The sequence below is a fragment of the Eptesicus fuscus genome, chromosome 15 (assembly GCF_027574615.1).
Source record: "Eptesicus fuscus isolate TK198812 chromosome 15, DD_ASM_mEF_20220401, whole genome shotgun sequence".
NCBI lineage: Eukaryota > Metazoa > Chordata > Mammalia > Chiroptera > Vespertilionidae > Eptesicus > Eptesicus fuscus.
Window position 1 is genome coordinate 9,633,725 of NC_072487.1, and position 25,773 is coordinate 9,659,497.

The following is a 25,773-nucleotide window of genomic DNA, read 5'->3' on the forward strand; positions in this document are numbered from 1 at the left end:
AATAGTAGTCAAGTTTTCAGACTAAATTGGCCAATCAAAATAAGCAAATACTCTAGAAAAATCAATTGTACTGGACAAAAAAGCTGTTACTAAAGTGTTAACTAAAATTTTTATTGGTAGTTCATCTCATGGTAAAATTGCATAACATATAATGAACCTAAAGCAGTCACATTTTAGTGCAAAAAAGTAAAATTTAAAAGCTATCAAGATTACAGCATAAAATTTCCAAAAGCTTCCCAATATTTAAACCAAAAAAGGGGGGATAGTAGAAGAATATCATGTAAGGAAAAATATCCTGCAAATAAATTACATCTAGAAAATTTTTACTTTAGAAAATTAACTTTCATTTGTAATGCTAACAGCAAGTCACCCAGGTAAAACATACATGGTGTCAAAACAAGCCAAAGGAAAATCATTTGGGCAAAAAAATGAAAAAGGATCACAAGTCAAATTTATAGAAAATATTCCTTAATTAACTTTTGGTCGAGAATATGTTTGTATATTTTCAGAAAACAACTCCGAGACATGTAGATTCCTGCAACAGAGAGGAATTGACAGGAGTGCTCCAGCCATGAAGTCAGAAGAGAAACAGTCCAGAAATGGAAGACGCTGACGATGCCTTGCCATACTAGCAGTCAGCAGATATGCGTCACTGCAGATTGCCCAGGACCAAACCAGAGAGGGTCGGACCTGCAATACCACCATTTGTCCACCATCCAGAACTGAAATATCATTGCTGTTATGAACACATTAACAACTGTTGGACATAGAAACCTGAACTCAAAAGAACTGTTGGCCCAGAAAGAAACTCACTATAGACTGATTCATTTGCCTCTCAGCATAACCATTATTGCTTGTCTCATTTTCAGTTCCTATAAGTGTATTCCTAGTATCACACGAGCTCACTCATCTAGAGGAAAAGATGAACAACATAGACTGAAGAACAAGAACAGCATTGATCAGACTGTCAGACCTCAGAGGGAAAGTAGGGGAGGGTGGGGACAAGGGAGATAGATCAACCAAAGGACTTGTGTGCTTACATATGAGCCTAACCAGTGATCACGGACAACAGGGGGAGGGGGGCTTGCATGTGGGGGGGAATGGGAAGGGAACGGGGGGAGGGGGTTTATGACAAATATGTGATACCTTAATCAATAAAGTAATTAAAAAAAATCCCAGATACCAGGGCCTCCGCTTGTGTCGCCGGGGGGCGTGGCCAGCCTGCAAACCACCACAGGCCCCTCGCCCAGGCCTCCCCGCATCCCAAGGGAACCCCACCCCGATCCAGGACACCCTTCAGGGCAAACCAGCTCGCCCCCACACATGCACCAGGCCTCTATCATATCTAATAAAAGAGTAATATGCAAATTGACCATCACTCCAACACATAAGATGGCTGCCTCCATGTGGTCAAAGATGGCTGCCCCCATGTGGACACAAGATGGCCGCCACAAGATGGCCAGCAGGGGAGGGCATTCAGGAAGGGCCAGGCTTGTGAGAAAGGGCAGTTGTGGGTGATCAGGCCAGCAGGGGAGGGCAGTTAGGGGTGACCAGGCCTGCAGGGGAGGGCAGTTAGGGGCAAACAAGCTGGCAGGGGAGCAGTTAGGCATCAATCAGGCTGGCAGGGAAGTGGTTAGGGGGTGATCAGGCTAGCAGGCAGAAGTGGTTAGGGGCAATCAGGAAGGCAGGCAGGCAAGCAGTTGGGAGCCAGCAGTCTTGGATTTGAGAGGGATGTCCGACTGCCTATTTAGGCCCTATCCTACCGGGATCAGGCCTAAGCAGGCAGTCAGACATCCCTTGAGGGTCCCAGATCGGAGAGGGTGCAGGCTGGGTGAGGGACACACACCTCCATGCATGAATTTCGTGCACTGGGCCTCTAGTATATATATATATAGCTAATATGCAAAGTATCCCCTCCGGAGTTTGACTGGGAGTTCAATCACTCATTATGACGTGCGCTGACCATCAGAGGGTGGCACGAACAAAGGAAAGCCTGGGCTGGCAGCCAGTAGCCGGGGAAGGAAGGCCCCAACCAGTAGCCAGAAGGCCCCGATTGGCCCTGATCACTGGCCAGGCCTAGGGACCCTACCTGTGCATGAATTTCATGCACTGGGTCTCTAGTATATTATATTGAAAGGGTGCCTACAGTTGTAGTAATCAAGTGTGCTAAGGATTGTCAGTGTAAGCTTCTTTCGGTTTAAGCCAGTGGTCAGCAAACTCATTAGTCGACAGAGCCAAATATCAACAATACAACGATTGACATTTCTTTTGAGAGCCAAATTTTTTAAACTTAAACTTCTTCTAACTCCACTTCTTCAAAATAGACTCACCCAGGCCATGGTATTTTGTGGAAGAGCCACACTCAATGGGCCAAAGAGACACATGTGGCTCGCGAGCCGCAGTTTGCCGACTACGGGTCAGCCATCAGGAGGATATGTACTGACATTACTTACCTTCTGAGAGACCATAATGTCTTCTTAAAGCCACAGCCATTTTAGTGAGTCCATTACACAGCAAAATGAACAACTGTCTTTGCAAGTCTTACAACATTCTCTTAGGACATTTTTATAAAATAACCTGTTTATAGTTCTACCTTTTCTGATTTTATTTCTTTTTACATAAAAATATGCATATCAAAAACTGTAGCTGAAAAAATCAGTTTTGATTTTGGCTTTTGTTTTTGTTTGAAAATTGCAGTGAATTACGGCATGCTACACATTTGTATTTATGATTATTGGGCACATGTAGTAGAAACAGAAAAAGTAGAGGCTTAGCCACTCATTTCTTTCCCCTCTGTTAGCATCACTGAACTGTCCAATGTCTGAAAATGTTTTATTTCATATACTTTGTCAACATTTTTAGTTGTGTTGAAGAGAAGGAAAAATTCAGTCATTATTACATCTTGGCTGAAAGAAGTATACCTTATTAGCTTTTAATATTATTCTGATTCATCCTTTCTGGAGAGCATAACCTTCCAGAAATATTTATTTTTAGCCACAAGCTCCCTTTATTTGCCCTGTCCTCTCCTACTGATGGGTCCTGAACTCTAAAGTTTGTCTCTAGGGACATGTAAAACTGGATAAAAAGCTTTGTATTTTTGCCTTCCACTCTGCACTGCTGAAAAAGTTATTTTTCTTATGGGGAATTGTGAAATTTAAGGTTGCTGAAACCTCCAGTTTTATCTCTCTGTTTCATAAAGTCACCAAACACAGAGCTTCATTTACCTATCCAACAACAACCATCATCTTTCTTTGCAAAACATTTCAGTATCTTTCTTTTCTCTTACTCTGAAAAATGTCCACTGTGGAAGAGTAACTGCTGACAACGATAAATCAGTTCTTTGCAGTTTTGTTCTTTATATATCTCCTTTTGGCTTTGTTGTTCATCCGGTTTTTTAAAATAATTGAAATATTTTCAAAATATAAATCTAAAAGTGTTGTGGGTTTTTGAGAATTCAACTCACAGAATGGGAGAATATATCTGCAAATCATATATCTGAAAAGAAACTTGTATCCAAAATGAATAAAAAACTCTTACAACTTAGAATGCTTTTAGAATAATTAGTACATTTCTGGAGTTACCCTAAAAATCATAGAAAACTTGTCCATTACGCACATGCACTTTTTAAACTTTTTTTCCTTCTTATTGATTATATTAGGGTGACACTGGTTAGCAAAATTATGCAGCTTTAGGGTGCACAATTCTACAACACATCATCTGTACACTGTACTGTGTGTGTACCAGCTTAAGTTAAGTCTCTGTCCATCACTATTTATCCCCTGTATATCCTTCTTCACCTCCCTCTAAACCACCCCCCCCAAATGTTATTAGTAGTTGGTCTTTCTGGCCACAACTACTCCATTTACCCCAAAATAGAAGTCAACTGTTACTTTTTAAATTACTTTTTTTTTTTTGTTGACATTCAAATATCATCCCTGTAATGCCATTTTGATTATATTTATATTTTACAACTAGCTATAGTTATAGTTATTTAACTATCTTAAAAATTTGCTGCTCCTGGGTCACATAAGCATACCTTGTGATACCATCATATAGGAATTTTTGTCGTTGTTGTTAATCCTCACCTGAGGATATTTTTTTTTTCCATTGCTTTTCAGAGAGAGGGAAAGGAGGGAGGGAGAGGGGAGAAAGAAGAGAGAGAGAGAGGAACATCAATGGATTGGTTGCCTCCTGTATGGATTGGTTGCCTCCTGCATGTGCCCCAACTGGGGTCAGGGAGGGAGACTGCAACCAAGGCACATGCCCTGGACCAGAAATCGAACTCATGACCCTTAGGTCATGGGGCGGTGCTCTGAACCGCTTAGCAACACCAGCCAAGGCCATATTGAAATTTTTAAACTTTGAGACTTTAGATTTATTCAGCTTATAACATATTTTAAAGAAGTGTTTTAGTCTATTGAAAATTAAGACAAGTATTTACTGAACAACTATCAACTTTTAGAAGCTAGGCAGATAATATAAATATGTATTATAGGCCTGAGTCTTCAACATAGTCATTTATAATTCTTATTGTGTGAAATATAAAACAGAATTTTTATAAATAAAAGCATGATTTGTAGCCATATTATAGAATCAATTATACAGTGATATCTCTTGTTTTGATGTTAAATGGATTTTTTTATTATTTAAAAGGAGCTGGAACAATTATTCTTCTGACTCTGGACTGTATAGACTGTATGCAAAATGATATGAGATGGTTTAGGCTTAAATATGCATTTTTGATACCCCAAATTAGATGAGTATTGAAGGTTCACTGCACAAAGTGCTTGATCTTTAGAAGGGTAACATCAGATAGTAGATGAGCAAATGCACAAGTCACAAAGAGTTGGGATAAACAGGCGTCTGTATTCTAGTGTTTGTTTTATAACATACTAGAGGCCCGGTGCACAAAATTCATGCATGGGGGCATGGGGGTGTTGCTCAGCCCAGCCTGCACCCTCTCCAATCTAGGACCCCTCGAGGGCAGTCAGACATCCCTCTCACAATCCAGGACTGCTGGCTCCCAACTGCTCTGCCTGCCTGCCTTCCTGATTGCCCCTAACTGCTTCTGCCTGCCAGCCTGATCACCCCCTAACCACTCTCATGCCAGCCTGGATGTCTAACTGCTCCCCTGCCAGCCTGTTTGCCCCCAACTTCCCTCCTCTGCTGGCCTGGTCACCCCTAACTGCCCTCCCCTGCAGGGTTGATTGCCTCCAACTGCCCTCCCTTGCAGGCCTGGTCCCTCTCAACTGCCCTCCCTTGCAGGCCTGGTGCCTCCCAACTGCCCTCCCCTGCTGGCCATCTTATGGTGGCCATCTTGTGTCCACATGGGGACAGGATCTTTGGCCACATGGAGGCAGCGATATTGTGTGTTGGAGTGATGGTCAATCTGCATATTACTCTTTTATTAGATAGGATGTGTGCTAGGTAAGGTCCCTTAGCTCCTTTGAGTATAAGTAATAACTATAAAATGATTGTGATTTGTGCCTTGTCTGACTTACAAGCTGTTGTGAAAGTGAATAAAACAGAGGCTATGAATGCAATTTATGAACAGAAGACTATGAAAACATATGTAATATATTCATTCAGGAAACTGAGCTTTCCAGAATCACATTTCATTTAAGTAGGGTTATTTTTAAGTTTTCAGTAAGATAAGAGCATTGGGTATAGTATGTTCTCTTATTTTGTATTTTTGTTTGGGGATAGGTCTTGATAAAAGTCCATTTCTTCCAGACTAGGTGATTTAGAAAAATTAAATATTCATATTTATACAAACATTAGATAGTGATATACTTGCCTATTTTAAACTTCAAATAACATTACTCTCCCAGCTTTTGAAGTGGGCCTAGTAACTAGTTTTGCTTTAGAGCCATTTTGAGCCAGCGATTAGCTGTGAAGAAAAGCTGGACACATGCCTATATCCTGAGAAAGCAGCAGGAGTAAAAAATATGGATTGGTGCCTTTCCCCAAAGACAAAGGTGTCAGTCTGATAATGGTGGATAGAAAACAATATCAAAACTTTGCTTTCTTAGTTTGTTTTGGATTTGTGTGGTATATAGCCCAACATATCTTGTTATAGAATGAGTATTTTTTTTTCATGCTGAGTACTATGATTCAAGTCTCATAAGGCAGATATAATAACATGACATGCTTCTCAATATCTTTGATCCCATTTGATAAAAAACTCAATCTTCAATATCCCACATTTCTAATAAAAATGCAGCTGCCTCTGCACCAGAGATTCAGAATTCTGAAAGATCAGGCAGCTGGGAAAAAGCTCTCTAGCAGACTCACTGCTACATCCATGCTCCGAGAAGGAGGATGTTTGAAAGCAGCAGGGTTTACCTGGCTTACCTCAGTTCAATAACTTAGAAAAGTAACGTAAGTGAGAACTAAGACTTTAGCTGGGGCTACATTTTGAAAAGGTATTTTTCTTCTTTAACATCTTCTTTGATTTAATATTTCTACTTATATTCTCAACTATGTTTGTAAATAGTATATATAGCTGGTTAAGAATTCTGAGTTCTCGGTGTCAACAAACATCATCCATAACTAGGCTCTGCCAACCATTAGGTTAGATATTTTAGACTAAAACTTGATTTCTAATCGTGGAAAATAAAAACAGCTACCTCAGAGAATTAATGAAATTGAAATCATGTTTGTAAAGCACTTAGTACAGTTTGATGCATGTATGGATTGAAGTACATCATTGATCAATGTCATAAATAATGATTATATAACTATGTAGTTAATATTAATTTTAAAAACACAGTATCTATTCTGGGCTCAGTTTTGGGTGGCAATAGAAAAGATGTTTTATGTGTTGTTAGGTGTATGAAGGATTATAGTGAATCTTTCGGGCACTACTGATTGGATAGGGTGAATGAAAAAAATGATTTTTACCATTCGAGTCTCTATGGAGAATGTTACACTATTAAAAAGATGGTCTCATTGGACAAGGATTTGTCCTGGTTTTTATGATGGCCCATGTATTCTTCACAATGTTTTCAGATCATTTCTATGGTTTTAATCTAGACAAAATTTCTGGTCTATTATGTTGAGGTATGATCCTCTATTCCCACTTTGCTGAGAGTTTTTATCGCATCAATTGATGATATGATTATGAGATTTTTGTCTCTCAATTTATTTATGTGATATATCATGTTTATTGATTTGTGGATATTGTGTCAGCCTTGCATCCCTGGAATAAATCCCACTTGGTCATGGTGTATGATCTTTCTAATGTAATGCTGGATCTGATTTGCTATAATTTTGTTGAGGATTTTAGCATCTATGTTCATCAGGGATATTGGCCTGTATGACACACCTACAGCCAACATCATACTCAATGGGCAAAAACTAAAACCATTTCCCCTAAGAACAGGAACAAGACAGAGATGCCCACTTTCACCACTCCTGTTTGACATAGTACTGGAAGTACTAGCCATAGCAATCAGACAAGAAGAAATAAAAGGCATCCAAATTAGAAAAGAAGAAGTACAATTGTCATTATCCGCAGATGATATGATATTGTACATAGACCCAAGCCATTATGCTCAATTAATAGGCAGCAAAATAGCAGACATTTGTCGTAGCAATATCTTTACTGATACAGCTCCTATGGCAATGGAAACTAAAGAGTAAATAAACAAATGGGACTACATGAAAATAAAAAGTTTCTGCACAGCACAAGAAACCATCAACAAAACAATGAGAAGCCCACTGCATGGAGAACATATTTGCCAGTGTTATCTCTGATAAGGGTTTTATCTCCAAAATGTATAGGAAACTCATACAACTTAACAAAAGGAAGGTAAACATCCAATAAAAAAAGTGGGCAAAGGACTTAAATAGACACTTTTTGAAAGAAGATATACAGAAGGCCAAGAGACATATGAAAACATGTTCAAAGTCACTAACTCTAAACAACAATGAGGTGCCACCTCACACCTGTTAGAATGGCTATCATCAAGAAATCAACAAACGATAAGTGCTGGAGAGGATGCGGAGAAAAAGGGACACTCTTGCACTGCTGGTGGAAATGCAGACTGGTGCAACCACTGTGGAGAACAGTATGGCATTTCCTCAAAAAATTAAAAATGGATGCCCTAACTGGTTTGGCTCAGTGGATAGAGCATCAGCCTGCGGACTGAAGGGTCTCAGGTTCGATATCAGTCAAGGGCATGTACCTCGGTTGCTGGCACATCCCCAGTAGGGGGTGTGCAGGAGGCAGCTGATCGATGTTTCTCTCTCATCAATGTTTCTAACTCTCTATACCTCTCCCTTCCTCTCTGTAAAAAATCAATAAAATATATTTTAAAAAAATTAAAAATGGAACTTCCATTTGACCCAGTAATCCCACTTCTATCTAGGACTATATCCCAAGAAATCAGAAATACCAATCAGAAAGGATATATGCACCCCTACGTTCATAGCAGCACAATTTACCATAGCTAAGATTTGTAAACAGCCTAAGTGCCCATCAGCAGATGAGTGGATTAGAAAACTGTGGAACATCTACACAATGGTATACTACACTGTGGTAAAAAAGAAGGAATTCTTACCATTTGCAACAGCATGGATGGAACTGGAGAGCATTATGCTAAGCGAAATAGCCAGTCAGAGAAAGATAAATACCACATGATCTCACTCATTTGTGGAATATAATGAACAACATAAACTGACGAACAAAAATAGAACCAGAGTCATAGAAGCATCAGACATACTGTCCAACCTATGAGGGAAGGCGGCAGGTGAGGGAGTAAGCGATCAACCAAAGGACTTGTATGCATGCATATGAGCATAACCAATGGACACAGACAGGGGGTGGGGTTGGCCAGGTAGAGGTCAATGAGGGGAAAAAAGGAGACTTATGTAATACTTTAAACAATAAAGAATTTAAATTTAAAAAAGAGAGAGACTACAATAATAGCAAAAAAAATTATGATCTACATTATAAAGTGTATTTTTTCATTTTAGACGATATACTTAAACTGACACTCTGGTTTGTTTGTTTTTTGTTGTTGTTTTTTTTTAGTTGCAGTTGATGTTATTGCCCTCTATTTTTCAGTTTTTAAATTATTGGAGAGCAGTGAGCCAACATTTTCTTAAGGTAAAGAACTTAAAATTTAGGAAGCCATTTTTTACATTGTTTCTAACAAAAAAAAATTACTGAATTCATTCACAACCATGAAGAATTTTTGTGAATCCTGTTTGTGTATATATGTATATACATATTTGACATACCACAAGATGAATGACATGTAAATATTAGTGTAGTTTCATTGAAAACTAATGAATTTTTATTATGCTATTAAATATGCTTAAATTAAAATTTTGATTTATTTTTATTTATCTTATTTATTTTTCTGTTTTCTGAAGTATTGTTTCATTTATTTTGGTACTTTCTAACTTAATTGAACTTTACTTCCATAAATCACATTTTTCACTATTTCATGTCTTATGTCAGAATATATTTAGGGAACTTTGCTCTATGTACTCTTTGGTTCATTCTGAGATGAAGCAGGAAATGATGAAGTACTGTGTTCAGCCAACTTGTGCTGACTTTGTTTTTTAAATTTCTTTATTTATTAAGGTGTTACATATGTGTCCTTATTGTGCTGACATTTTTCCAACAATGAAAATAGGCTATTTATTAAGGGATGTCCAAATAGTAACTCAAAATTCATATGTGCTAGCTATATATAATAATATATTGAATATACATTTTAAACCTTAAAATTAATAAAAATTGCCAGTCATAAAAGCTTAAAAACAAAATGTTTTAAGCTTGGTCTCCAAATGTCCCAAAAGATTAGTCATGGATCAAATAATATCTGTTTTAAAACACTGTAACTTATAACCCAGCCTTGGCTCTCCATCCTCTGTAGAGTGTAAGAGGCTGAATGGCAGCACATCCCACACCCACCTAGGAAACCACGTCTGAGCCCTGACTCCCAGTGAAGGCGTGTGCCAGTCTGTTTCAGGTTTCAACTACTTTTAGATCTAGAAGCAGTTATTCACAAGTTAGGCTGCTTGTACATCAGTTTTGTTCACAGTGATCAACTAAACATTGGTTAGTTAATGTAGCTGTTCTCCCAAGTAATTCAGCCCAGGCTAGCAGGTGGGAACCCCACTCCTACACTTAACTGTGGACACTGTCTACAGATAGGGCATATTTCTGCTTGTATTTTACATAATGAATTTGAAAATGTTTTTGTCCTTCTTATTAAGGATATTTTTGCATTTTAAAATTTTTACTGGAATTCAGAGGCCTTAAAATTGTCTTTGTAACAGAATTGCTGTGGATGATAGTGTAATATATATATATACTAGAGGCCCATTGCATGAAGAGATTCGTGCAATAGGCCTTCCTTTCCTTGGCTTCCAGCACCGGTTTTCCTCTGGCACCCGGGACCCAGGCCTTTGCTCCGGCCGGAGTCTGCCTTCGTCGTCTTCGCTGCAGACTCCGGCCAGAGTCTGCCATCTTTGTCTTCACTGCAGACTCTAGAGTCTGCAGTCTTGTCTTTGCTGCGGCACTCCGCTCCTGTAGATCTTTTCGCCGCCCCCCCCGCCCTCCCTCTCATAGTAGGCGTCCTGCCCTGTCTGGCCACACTGCGCCTGGAGCAGCTGGACATACACCATCTTTGGCCTTCTAATTTGCATACTCACTCTGATTGGCTGTGGGCATAGCGGAGGTACGGTCATTTTACATGTTTGTCTATTATTAGGTAAGATATATTTTGCTTTTGGCTAAAGTTCTTCATAAGCATTGCATTTTAACACATATAAATAGATTATATTTCCTCTCAAAACAGTCTTTATTTTAAATATTTTTTTAAGCCTTTGAGCACTAGAACTCCTTGAACATTTTGTACTGTCAGTAATTGTTAACTCTCTTTTAAATTTATTCTTCGCCTAAAATAAGAGAACAAGCAGCATCCATTTTCATGATTGCATGTTTCCTGTCATCCCCATCCCTAATTTCACAATAACAGAGTAAAATTCATTGGTAACATTTTACAAACTGTGGCTGTTTTTTCTTTCTTTTTTTTTTTTTTTAAGAGAAACTGTAAATCCCAATATCATACACATTGTTCTAGCACCAAAATGTCATGGAGTTAATGAGCATCTGGAATACACACAGTAAACATCAAACTATCACACAGAAAGTGCGTTGGAGATATTCCTACACAAAGGCCAAGCTTGTGACTACATAATTTCTGATTGTTACATCGAAAATTTTCAAGCGTTTAGGAAATTGCAATGAGAAAGGAGATAGGGCTTCTGGTGGCAGACAGAGATAAGTGGCCCTCCCATTCCCTACCTGTATTTTATGGTAGTTTGTTCTTTGAGACTTAAAATTGTGGAATAGGACTCAGGGGAGTGAAGTAGAGTACACTCACAGCCAGGTGGCATCTGTCCTGAGCTTTGTCTCCCTCCACTCCAATCTGAATACTATTTATACTTTGCCTTTTGGAGTGTGTGATCCATCCCCACCACTATTGCAGCAGTTATCAAAAAAGGGAAATCTTACTTAGTCTCAAAGTTCTTATGACTTTTCCAAGGTCTATTTTGGAAGCATTTTTTTATAAAAATATATTTTATTGATTTTTTACAGAGAGGAAGAGAGAGAGATAGAGAGTTAGAAACATCGATGAGAGAGAAACATCGATCAGCTGCCTCCTGCACACCTCCCACTGGGAATGTGCCCACAACCAAGGTACATGCCCTTGACTGGAATTGAACCTGGGACCTTTCAGTCCGCAGGCCGATGCTCTATCCACGGGAGCCAAACGGTTAGGGCTGGAAGCATTTTTATATATTTTTTATTTTAAATATATTTTTATTATTGATAGTATTACAGATATTTTCCATTTCCTCCCCCTCCTCTCAGCCCTTACCTACTCCCCTACCCAGGTCTTCACTACCCTATTGTCTGTCCATGGGCTACTTTTAACTTTGTTCTTACACTAAATATTTTTTGAACAATCTCATTTACTTTAAATTCTTCAAATATATTTCCCCTTCAAATATATCTTCTTAATGCCATAAAAGTATAGCCAAACCAGATTGTCTGTCTCTAATAGGGTCTTCCATAGGCACTAAGAATGCAATACTGTATACATTTAAATGTGCAGTTTTTACATCAATTCTATCACAATAAAGCTATTAAAAAGTCTAAAATAACATCAATAAGGTTAATAATATAAGTATATAGCAAAATGTAAATCATAGTAAAAATAAATCTTTAAAAGAGAACTGGGAAGGGTTAGAGTAGGAATGGTTGCATTTGCTATGTGAATAAGTATTGCCTTCATCATGAGAACAGCTGTTGGTCATTCACAGTTTCTATGTGAAGTTTATAATCAGACAGATTTTTCAGAGAAGTCAACTGAGTCACATCATAGAGAATGAGTTACATGGCAGGATAGCTTTTACCAAACTACCCAGTCGGAAATCTGTTGCAACTCATGTGTGAAATGCTTGAGTCTGCACTAAGTCACAGGCCAAGGAGACAAAAAGAGGCTATGCTGAGAAATATTTAGGAGAAATACTTTACAGGACTTGGAATTTCATTTCATTTCTGGAATATGTGAGGAGTCTAGAAAAAATAGTGAATATTTTTAAATGTAATATTTATTGTTTCCCCAGAAAGGACCATGTGACAGCCTAGTTCCATACACAGCAGCCAATTGTCATAATGATCTTCCAAAACCAGTCTTATTACTATATCATAGTTGAGGGAACAGAGACTCAATGAGGTTAATAGCTATCCATGAATGTACACAACTGATAAATGCTAGAACCTGTTAGATTTCAGAGCCCATACAATGTCCACTAAATATGAGTCTTTCTAATTGGGGGCTAATGGAACTGGCAAATGGAGAGACATTTCATTAGATTATGGAGTACATCAAGAGGTACAAATTCTCATAGGAAATATGGTTGGTTAACATTTGGACATACTCCATGTTGGGAAATAAAAATAAAGAAATGGAGTATTTGTTAGAAATGTGCGATTACTGAAATTCTCTGAGGATAAGTAATAGGTCAAAAGTCATTCAGAAGGTGGAAGGGTCAGAATTTAATTTTGATCTGACTCCAGGTCCTTATTTGTTGCTTTGTTCTTTTCCCCACTCATCAGCTTAGTCATTAATCTTCCTAGGGACATGCTTTTCTTTACCTCTGATCCAGCCAGATAATTACTTTTTCTATTCTCAGTAATTTGTACAACCTTCTACTAAAGCTTTACTCTCATTATAGCCATTTGTTTAGTGGTGTTTTTTTTCTAAATAGTTTGGAAATGTCTAGAATTTTGGAGCAGTAATATTTATTTCAATATATACACTGTGCACTCCCAGTATCTCTTTCAAGAATACATTGATGAAAGAGTTGAAAATATATAGTGGTCAATGACCAAGAAAGTGAGCTATTTTATAGTATTCTTTTTAAAATAACACCATTATGTTTTACTGTTTAAAGGACAGTTTGAACTATCTGAATTCATAGCTCTGCCCTCATGTATGTAAGCTTTGCCCTGCAGAGAAAAAAATATGTCTTCAGAAGGCTGTGCTGAAGTTCAGCCTCTGCCATTCAGCGTCACAGCAGGAATATCACAGCCCATCACTTTTAAAAGTTAATGTACCATCCTTCACAGGATCCTCTCTCAGCTAATATTGCCAAAGGTTAAATGACATTAATAGAGAAGTTCATGACTGCATAATGCAGTTTATAATCCTGGGGACATACTTTAATAGCAACAACCATCCTTCCCCGGTTTCCCTTGTCTTTTAGATATAAAAATTGCTCTTGTGGAAAATTGTCATTCCCAGATGCACAGTTCTTGGTGATGGGGCTACATGGGGCACATTCTAGCTAAAACCCGAGTAAAGATCAAAACAGTAGTTAAAGCAATTCAATCTAAGGACAGCAGAATTCTAATAATGGGCTTTCTCATGCCATGTCTTCTCTACAAAACAGCGAGTGTGGAGGTTGTTTGATTTTTCTCTGTGTTTCTATGGGTGCATTCTGAGTTTGTCATGCTTATGTTTGTGGGACTTATGTCTTGCTGTTTTCTAGTTTATCATATTACATTTTACCAATGATAGCAGATATTAAGTATCTTCTAACTGACCCAGCGCCCCAAGTACCCCATGTCTTCATTGATACTTACATTTTAGAGAGAAATATATGAGGTACTTAAGCTTCCTTAAACTCATTATTCATGACTAGGGCATTTGTTTAAGTTCTCATATACTTGCATACTGTATTGAATTAAGCTAGATATGTAAAGTCTTCAAGAAAACTTTGTACTACTGGCTCTGCTTACAAATCCTAGGTTACAGTCAGGAGTAAAGAACTATTTGGGATTCCATTTCTCTGGATGTTACTTGGCCTTGCAGTGAGGAGCATATTTTATTTAAAAATGTTCCATTTACTAATCTAATAGCTGATAAGAAAACAAACCCTTCTGCTCCATAAATAAATTATTTTGTTCTTCTCCCAATAGCATCACACTCCAGATCAGCAGCTCTAATATGCTAAGTGTCCCTTCGACCGTCTGACTGGTCACTATGACACACACTGACCACCAAGGGGCAGATGTTCAATGCAGGAGCTGCCAAGCTGCAGTGACTTGGCAGCAGCGGTTCTCGGGTGACACACCATGAAGCCAGAGAGGAGGGAGCCTGATTCCTCGTGGGGCCGCACCATTCCACCTTCGGCCGTGGGTTATGTTGTTGCTGGGTCACTGTCGGCTCCGAATCTGGTTTACTGCACACTTGCATTTGCATTCCACACCCTGTACTACAGCAACTTTGCAGAGTGCCCTCTCCCACTCTGGGAAGCCTCTGGGGATATTGGAGAGCCAGTTTAGGCCTGATCCCTGAAGGCCACACTGAGGGACCCCACCTGCCAGAGGGACCCCACTCACTCTGCAGACGCTAGGGAGGGACTGTGGGAGGTTGGCTCCAGGGTGTGTTCGACCCATCTTGCCCAGGCCTGTCCCACTGGCCACCTTCTAATTAATTTCCTTTCTATGTGCACGAATCCATGCACTGGATCACTAGTTATTAATAATACCCTTAAAAATACTATAGTATATGTCAAGTTGCAGTTAGAAATTCTCTCTAAAATGTATCTTTTTATGTTTATTTGTATAGTTAAAAAATCATATTTTCTGCCCTGGCTGCTGTTGCTTAGTGGTTAAGGCATTGGCCTGAGCACCAAAGGGTCATGTAGTGAGTTCAAGTCTCAGTCAAGGGCTCATACCTAGGTTGCAGGTTTGATCCCTGGCCCTGATGGGGATGTGTGTGGGAGGCAACCAATGAATGTGTCTCTCTCACATCATTGTTTCTCTCCTCTCTCTCTTCCCCATTCTCCCTTCCTTCTACTCTCTCTAAAAAGCAATGGAAAAATATCCTCAGGTGAGGATTAACCAAAAAAAACAATGTAATTTCCAAATCAGATCATGAACAATGGTTATAAATTATTAAAAGCAAGTGAATAATATAAATACAATTTAAGGTAGTATTTAAAAAGAAACAGTGGTCAAGCTGCTTACATATTTTAGAAATACTCAAATTATTTTCTCAAGACAACCTTTTCTTATTTATTTATTTATTTATTTATTTACTTATTTATTCAGATTAAGCCACGTGGAATTCTGTTATGTCAAGAGTATTAAAGGGAATGCTTACAACAATGTTACTTGAAAATAGAGTTCTGAGGTCAATTGCTTCAGAAAAATCTAGATCAAATAAAGTTACACATATCCTGTGGTGGGTTAATAGTATGTTCATGATCCTTTGCTATCCTTCCCTTTAAGAGGTGATGCTTAATCCCCCTTCTCATTAGTCTGGACTTCTAATAAGTAGCATATGTCAAAAATGTGTAACTTTTTAGACTAGGCTGTTTACCTTAAACCAGTGGTCGGCAAACTGCGGTGAGGCTCGCGAGCCACGGTTTGCCGCTCTGTTGACTAATGAGTTTGCTGACCACTGGGATAGGGGCTTAATCACAAGGAACAACAGCCTGTAATTATTGGAATCGAAATCTAGGTCAGTGGTCGGCAAGCTCATTAGTCAACAGAGCGGCAAACCACAGCTCACGAGCCGCAGTTTGCCGACCACTGAAGAGGGGACAGAAGAGGTAGATTTTCAATCAACTAGCTTTGGGCATCAGTTTTTTGTTTTTTAATATATTTTTATTGATTTCAGAGAGGAAGGGAGAGGAAGAAAGAGATAGAAACATCAATGATGAGAATCATTGATCAGCTGCCTCCTGCACACCCCTTACTGGGGATCAAGCCCTCAACCTGGGTATGTACCCTGACCAGGAATCAAAAAGGTGACCTTCTGGTTCATGGTCAGTGCTCAACCACTGAACCACACTGGCTGAGATGGGCATCAGTTTTTTAAAGTTAAACAGAGGTGGCTGGAATTGTTGGTATGTATGCCCTTTTAATCACCAAATCTATATAATTGTGCTCTATGAACTAAAAATTTAAAAAATCTATTTTAATGAATACTCAATTTCAGTTGATATAAATATTAAATTTTAAAATAATTTCAGATTTTGCCATGGCAAGAACCTACTAATTTGAGTCATAGTTTTAAATTACTGTTCAACATTTACTAGCTACATCAGATGTTTATATTGGCAAGTACAAAAACTTCTGTTGATATGTTTAGAATAACTATTATCTCAAATAACCAGAAGTTCATAGGTAAACTGGCATAGGGTGATTTAATACAATGACTCAATGATATAAGAGTCTGATCAACTTCTATGTAATTCTCTTGATATGTCTCTTATGAGTGCTAGTTGGATACACCAGCTCTCAACATCATATCCTTACATGAATAATTGCAAATCCTAGGAGATCTTTATCATGTGAAGTTATAGGGGCAAAGAACAACAGCCCAAGCATCTTCTTTCTACCTCATCAGTTTAGAATCTGTCATCTCCACAGTGCCTGATCAGAAGAACAGAATGACTACCATTGGATTATAATAATTAATATTTACCCTCTTGCTCTTCCTTGGGACCCATAAAACATATCTTTTCTCATAACTGCACAAAATTAGAGTTTTAATTTTTAAAGAAAAATTTGGTGACAGAAACTTTTAACTTAGGCAACCAATATCTGCATGTATGTATGAAAAATGAATTTGGACTTTTTTATTAATGCAAACTGGCTTTCCCTTCAATTGTTCTAAAATCCCTAAAATTGATTCTACTGGAGATATTGGGGCATAACAAACTATATGGTTATTTTCTGGATATATTTCCTCAATTTTCAGTTCCTCCTATTTGAATAATATTTCCCTTAAAAATCCCTGAAAGATAAGTTTATCTACATATCAAATTCTGTTCATATCCTTTATTTCATTTTGCAACAATTGTGACATGAAAGCACAGGTCACAATTGCTGCCACAGTCCACGTGAGCATAGTTTTATTATCATCTGTGAGGACAGGTGGTGTGAAAGCAGGCTGACACTTCTGTACCCAGGAGAATGCTCAGTAAATGCTCCATCATGTACTGAGTGGAACATGAGCTGAGCAGAGAGCGCTGCCAACCTCAGAAAGTGGCTGCTGTTGCTATTAGAAACACCATTATGAATTCCTGCCTTGAATAATAGAATTGCTATTTCAAAACTAGTACAGCTAATGAGAAGCACTGCATACATGGTATATATTTAATTCAGGGAAGAAAACAGTTGTGACCTGGTTGATATTAAATCTTAAGGGATTTGGTGAAGGATTGCGGGAGTTATAGTGTAAGATTACTGGAATGTCACTTTGCCAGGCATTTGATGAGCTATCTTCCCGTTGAGGAACGAGGAGATGACCTTTAATCTAATTGTTTCTATTTTTCTTAGATACACTTACATAGCAAGACCTAGAGGTAGTATTTGAACTCAATAATTTAAGGACATAAATATAATTGATTTAGGCAAATTAAGCCCACACCATGCAATGAACTAAATATGACTTAGCAAGATACCTCAAGAACATATAAATATATATCCAATTAAATGTATTTAGGAAGCAATAAGTGTTTAAGCTGGTTTTGCTCTATCAAGTCTTTTTTTGAATATGATTCTCTTAAATGCAGAGATGTGAATGACTATGAGATTATATTTTCAAATGTGTAGAACAATAATTATATATGTATATATATATTTGAAAATAAAAGGCCTTTGTTGTTATGAGTGGCCAGAACTCTTTTCCTATTCGCTCCAGAGAAATTCCCAATTAGAAGGTATGTTTAGGCTCATTCATAAGAGACATATCCAATATTATTTAAGACAGCATTGCTCAAACTCACTTGAAAAATCAATACTTTATGTACATATCGACTTTAACTCCCTGAAAGAGCCATTTATACTCCCATTCTCTCCAATGAGACCATCAGATCTCTTTGTATGAAAAATTATCAATGACCTTCAGGTTACTGAATTTCATGGATATTTCTCAAGTATAATCCTCTGTTACACCTCAGCCTTATTTGATAAAGTCACTCCTTTGTCCATGGGGGGAAAAAAAATAAATCCTTCACTTGGCTTCTGGGATCCATTCTCCTGGTTTTCTTCTTACTCCCTGGTAGCTCCTTCTCAGTCTTCTTTGCAGGTTTCATTTTCTCAGATACCTTAAAGTTGGAGGGCCTGGACCTCAGTTGTTGCTCACTTTGTCATCCTATATAATAAAAGGCTAATAGGCAAAACGACCAAACGGCAGAACGACCAGCCACTATGATGCACACTGACCACCAGGGGGCAGATGTTCAATGCAGGAGCTGCCCCCTGGTGGTCAGTGTGCTCCCACAGGGGAAGTGCCGCTCAGCCAGAAGCCCTGAGCTGGGCTTATGGCTGGCGAGCGCAGCGGCGGTAGTGGGAGCCTCTCCTGCCTCTGAGTCAGTCGGACATCACCCAAGGGCTCCCAGACTGCGAGAGAGCACAGGCTGGGCTGAGGGATCCTCCCCGCACCTCGAGTGACCCTCCCCCCCGAGTGCAATAATTTCATGCACCAGGCCTCTAGTTTATTTATAATCATCAAAAATTCCATTTATCTGTTGATTTTGATAGAATTTATCTCTAGTCTGAAATCAAAAGAGTGTTGAACTGTCATCTCTTTTGTGCCTAATTGAGATCTCTAACTCAACATATTTAGTTGAAATAATGTTGTCTCCATAAACCTGCTGTACCTGCAAATTTCTGAGGAAGTCATTGGAACATCACTCTCTTGATGTGTAAATTGAGGAATACAAACACATCAGTAGTTTAAACTCTGTTTAACAAAGTCTCAACTGATATAAAGGAGCACCTTAGCACCCCAAGAAAGGTGAAGTGCTTAATAGAACAGGTGGAAAGGGTTAGCTTCCCCTGCCCAAACTTCATCTAGACCTTCATAGTATGCTTTTCTAGTTACAAGTTAGATCAGCTTTGACATTTTCTTTTAAGAAAGCTGCTAGAATCCAAAGTTTGGACAACAATGGTTATATAAAACCTAACATACCTTGCTACTTAAATATTTTTCAATGACTTGATTTACCAAGAGCCCACAATGTACAACAAATAACACTAAATGATGTAGGGAAAATATAGGTGTAGGAGTGAATTTCTTCACGTAAGGAAATTCAAACCTAAAAAGTACAGTATTGAATTATAGTTTCATTGAATGGTACAGAATGAAGGAGGCCATCATTCACTGCCTCAAAGAAAAGTTGTGCTCCTTTGTTTTGGCAATCAGTCTTTTCCTAGGGAGAAAGGAACGGCAAAGAGCTCGCTAATCTTACAGAACTTAAGGAAGTGGAACCACTCAAGGAATGGCAGACTTTGAGAAGTGAGAGTGTTTAGGGATTGGTTGAACTTCAGCTGTGAAAGCATATTATCAAGTGGAGATTTTTTTTTTTTTTTTTTTTTTTTTTTTCTGATTGACTGAGGTTTAGAAGCCTGGGCAGTGAAAAAAAAAAAAAAAAGGCTGTTGCTGCTTGACTGATTTGAAGAAGTATGCTACTGAAGAAAGCTGTCATTGATCAGATATTATGGGCTTCCAACTGAATCCAGTGGTTACTTACTGTGATGTCAAAAACAATCATTCTTTTCCTAGGAAGACAGGAATTTATTATTATTGAGAGAAATAGAAATCATTGTTTTATTCCATGTTCAGTCATGTGCCCAAGTCATGTTTTCTCACACTTTCTCTTTTTATTAAAACTAACAACCCCTCCCCAGCCTGGACAGTGTTGCTCAGTGGTTTGGTGCCGACCCATGAACCAAGAGGTCACCAGTTCGATTACAGGTCAGGGCACATGCTCAGGTGGCGATCTCAATCCCTTCTGAGGATGTGCAGGAGGCAGCCAATTGATGTTTCTCTCTCATAGATGTTTCTACCTTTCTATCCCTTTCCCTTCCTCTCTTTCTAAAATCAATAAAGACATTAAAAAAAACCCAAAACTAACACCGCCCCCCCCCCCCATCAAACTGGTAGAATTCTGACCAAAAGTAAAAGTGCATTTAATGTATGGTATGAATTAAGGAGTTAACATGCCGCTGGTTGCAGATTACTTTTATTCTCTCACACATGGGAGATAAGAAGGGAAAAGCATAGGTCTTGCCAATAAGAATGATGCTATTTTCAAAAGAATAAGCAATCTGCAAACATGACATAGCTTTGGTAATTGTCATAATATAAAGCTTTGGGTGTGAGTTTTTGAAATGTTCAAAGAAGACTGAAATCTTGTTCTGGATGTTATATTCAAAATTTTAACAATGGACAAACATTAAATTGGCAAATATAAGAATTATGTTGCATTGCCCTAGCTAGTTTGGCTCAGTGGATAGAGCATCAGCCTGTGGACAGAAGGGTACTGGGTTTGATTCCAGTCAAGGGCACATGCCGGGGCTGCAGGATCGATCCCCAGTAGGGGACATGCAGGAGGCAGCCAATCAATGATTATCTTTCATCATTTATGTTTCTGTCGATTTCTCCCTCTCTCTTCCTCTCTGAAATCAATAAAAAAATATTTTTTAAAAAAGTATTACATTGCATTAACCTCAAAATGGCTTTACAGCACTGATAAAAATGTAAGCAAGTATAGAATCTATTTGTAATTCATTAGGAAGTGGAGATATCTTTAGAGAACATCTTTATATTTAATTCATCATGTAGAGCCACTTTATTGAATGTTATTGACTACACTTTTGATCTCTACATAGATTGCATAGGCCTCATTTATTTATCTGCAAATTTTTAGTATAATTTTTTTTTGTAGTAAAGTAGATAATTTCCCTTCAAGTCCAATCTACTAGAAATACTCTCAGGCTATGTTATTTTTTGTTTGTTTTGTTACAATGTTTTTAAAAACATTCTTCTTTATTTGTATGATTAAATGACTTGTTATTATTTTGGCACTTCAAAAGATCTGCCAGAATACATATAAATATACATATACACATACATACAAATACATATGGGTGTGTGTGTGTATATATATATATGAGTATATTTATATACATATATACAACATTTTATAGATATATATGAAGAAAAATTTACTTAGAAAATATAGGTGTTTAGTAATTATATATTATTTAGTACACTTTACCAGTTTGGTACATCTTAAATATTACACCACATCTTACCTATAACATTATTTCTTCATTTTCTAATGAATTTGAACTTTGTTTTGTATTTTATGTTATGTGCTGATCATATATTTAAGATTCTATAATAATAATTCAGTTTTATTGTCTCCATTACAATGATAAGATTAACCTTACTATGTTTTCTTTATTGTAAAAATGTAGTTATAAATCAATGAAATAAACAAATAAATACATTTTATATTAAAGCAAACCACCTATAGTTTTCCACCTCTCCAATGGGTAACAGTCTAAAAGTTTAATAATAGAGTGCTGGAGAGGAGATACTCAGACCTTGCTGTTGAGAGTATAAATTGGTTGAATGCAATATAATTCATTCTTCACAAACAGCAGAAAATACTTTATGGTAGTTTACTGGATATCTCTCCAAACCACTGGAAATGTTGAGAGTAAAGGCTACTCATCATCAGAACAACAAGCAAAACATGTCACAGAATCAGTCCAGTGAGCACATCGCTGCTCAGGCCTCTGAGCACTAGATTCAGCTGCTGCAATATTAAGGACACTTATCATCTCTGCTGTAATTGTGACAGTGCCTCCAGACTTGACTGACATAATATTGCCCTATAGCCTGGTTGTTGCTATGACTCATTTCTTTTGTGTGTTCTGCATTTTTGCATCATTTACGTATTTCTGATTCAAAGCCCAGCATAGGTCACAAAGCCTCATTTAAGTCTCATGAAAAGCTCAAGAGCGAATATTTATTTCCTCAGAGGAAGTTCCGTTAAGATGCACCAGACACTCTCCTTTCCCTCCTTAGCAGATTTGCTTATCTGTAAGCAGCAGAGAGCAGCCAGACCAAGAGGATACTAGAAGCCTCGTGCTTTTAGTAGTATTGCAAGGCTAGAATGCACACTGAAGTTCAGAGGCAGGCAAAAGCTGAGGGGCCCAGATTCTGAAGAAACAAGACTAACAGAGGATAGCTCATCATTCCATACCACTTATCCTCTTAAGGCAGTTTCATATTTTCATCTATATGGCATAAAAGACCAAGAAAGCAAATGAAAGCTGAAGCTGAGTCTAAAAACTAGCAGAATCTTTGGTTTTCTTACTGTGTTTAGACTTTAAAAGGTGGAGGTCAGGGCATGACCAGTGTGAATAACTCTAGTAATACCCTAGTTCTCTAATTGATCCCCCTAAATAGCTATGCACTGCTAATAAAATCAAACCATAAACAGACCAGTCTCTATGAAGTCTGAATTCCAGGCTCTAGAACACCTATTATAATTATCAGATGAAAATTAAATTCTTTCCAGAAAAATATAACATCATTCACAACCTCTAATTTTTTTTTTTTTTGTATACAGTAACTCTCATTATATCGAAAACTGTAAAACATAGCTAAATATAACATGGAATTTTCTAAAACCAACAAAAATAAAAATAGACTTATATATGATCAAGATTTGGATTTACTAAAAACATTAAAACAACTGTAACTAGCTGTTCCTAACAAGATGAAAACTTTCATGTGAGAACTCAAAAGATATCATATATGGGATAATCCAGAAATAAGAAAATAAAATACAGAAATTGCCAACTCAATAAATGGTTTTAACTGATGATTGGATAAACACACACACACATACACACACACACAAAAAAAAGATAATCAGGAAACTATAATTTAGGGAAGTACAAGCTGAACAGAAAATGCATGAAAAATGGAGAAAATAACATGAGAAACATTTGGGACAAAAATTAATGTGTTGGTTATCCTAAATAAAGTACTAAGAGATACTTCTAGTACTGGAATGAGGCAGGGTGAAGGGAAGAAAGATATCAGTGATTCAACAGTAGCTTCAAACCTGTAATACAATGAGTACAAAGGATATCACGTCTAGGAAAATCATTGTAAACTAGAGGCCGGGTGCACAAAATTTGTGCACGGGGATCGGGCCTAAATGGGCAGTCAGACATCCCTCTCACAATCCAGGACTGCTGGCTCCCAACTGCTCACCTGCCTGCCTGCCTGATTACCCCTAACCACTTCTGCCTATGTCCTGATCACCCCCTAACTACTCCCCTACCAGACTGATCAACGCCTAACTGCTCCTCAGCCAGCCCATTTGCCCCTAACTGCCCTCCCCTGCTGGCCTGGTCATCCCTAACTGTCCTCCCCTGCAGGCTTGGTCGCCCCCAACTGACCTCCCCTACAGGCCTGGTCACCCTCAACTTCCCTTCCCTGCTGGCCCGGTCACCCCTAACTGCCTGCCATTGCCAGCCTGGTAGCCCCTAACTGCCCTCTCCTACAGGCCCGATCACCCCTAACTGTCCTCCCCTGCAGGCCTGGTCCCCCCCAACTGCCCTCCCCTGCAGGCCTGGTCACCCCTAACTGCCCTCCCCTGCAGGCCTGATTGCCCCCAACTGCCCTCCCTTGCAGGCCTGGTCCCTCCAAACTGCCCTCCCCTGCTGGCCTGATCGCTCACAACTGCCCTCCCCTGCCAGCCATCTTGTGTCCACATGGGGGTGGCCATCTTTGACCACATGGGGGCGGCTATCTTGTGTGTTGGAGTGATGGTCAATTTGCATATTACCTCTTTATTATATAGGATTGCTGAGAAGATCTAAAAAGCAACCAGAGGAAAGGCAACTTTACCTTCAAATGACCAATAATATGATTGACAGATAAATTTTCAAAAGAAACATTTGTGTATGAAGTTATTCTTGTGTTTTATTTAATTTATAAATAGTTTATTAAATATTTAGATTACCATATTTAAGGCAATAAATATTTCTTTTAGCAGTGTAATTGTCTTGAGATAACAATGCCTTCATTGTTCTTCAAAATATTTTATTAGCCCAGTTATTGGGATTGCTATTGGCACCCAGCACTCAGCAATCCTTTTCAGAGATGATCTCCATAATGTTTCATGATTACCTCAGCTGAAGGTCATCACCAAAGGTCATGAACCCGTCCCTTATTCTCATCCAGTGATTGCTCAACACCTGGGTAAAAATAACCTACTTTCTCATCTTGTCTTTGAACAGCTTGGATGTGTCATTCCACCTTCAGCACTCCCTGCACAGATGGCTGAGCTACTCCAATGTAAGTGTATTGCAACTTGACTTCTTCCTCTGACTGACTCAGCTCCCTTCTTTCCTCATTTCCTAAATGAATTCCTGCTCTCTACATTCTGCCTCAGAGTCTTCTACTCAAAGAAACTGACCGGTAGGTTCCATAATTGTGTGTTTTTTGTTTAATTGAATTTGTTGGGATGGCAATGGTTAATGAGATTATATAGGCTTTAAATGTACAGTTCTATGATAAATCATCTGCATATTGCCTTGGGTGTCCACCATCCAAAATCAAACCTTCTTCCACCTTATACTTGATCCCTTATACCCTTTATTACTCCTTTACTATTCCCTCTGGTAACCACCATACTATTGTCTGTGTCTATGAGTTTTTGTTTTATTTGTTGCTTTCAGTTTTATAACCCATATATAAGTGAAATCATATGGTTCTTAATGTTTTCTGTCCTATTTTGTTTAACATGATATTGCCAAGGTCCATTCATGTTGTCACAAATGGCAGATTTTATCTTTTCTTATGGCTAAGTAGTATTCTATTGCATATATGTACCACATCTTCTTTACCCTGTCATTTGATGGTTTCATGTCTTGGCCACCATCCATAAGGTTGCAATCAGCCTAGAGATGCATATATCATTGTGAATACATGTTTTCAAATATTTAAGGTAGATACCCAGAAGCGGGGTTGTTGGGTCATATGATTACTTTATTCTTAATTTCTTAAGGAACCTCCTTACTGTTTTTCATAGTATCTTTAGCAGTTTACATTTGCACTTCTGTGAATGAGGGCTCCTTTTTCTCCACAACTTATCCAACACTTACTGCATTACTTGTCTTATTGATAATAGCCATTCTAACAAGGAACAGAATAAAAAGGCACAAATTCACCATAATTTTCCCTTCAATAACTAAGGCATATTTTTATTTTCAGTTAAATTAAAGTTTGCATCATGTTTTCCCTCTAAAATTATGATATTTTGTACTAGATATTTTTATAGAAACTGGAATAAAATTTCTATAGCTAAGTGATAATATTAAATCAAATAGGAATAAAAGAAAAAGTG

General features: G+C 38.1%; 1 long non-coding RNA gene across 1 annotated transcript in view; it reads left to right on the plus strand.

Annotated features, from left to right (window-relative positions):
* Positions 1-25,773, plus strand: part of LOC114228113 (uncharacterized) — a 151,335-nt gene that overhangs the window by 94,151 nt on the left and 31,411 nt on the right. Inside the window, exon 3 of the long non-coding RNA XR_008558300.1 lies at positions 24,665-24,722. This is a non-coding gene — a long non-coding RNA (uncharacterized LOC114228113). The remainder of the gene's footprint in view (positions 1-24,664; positions 24,723-25,773) is intronic.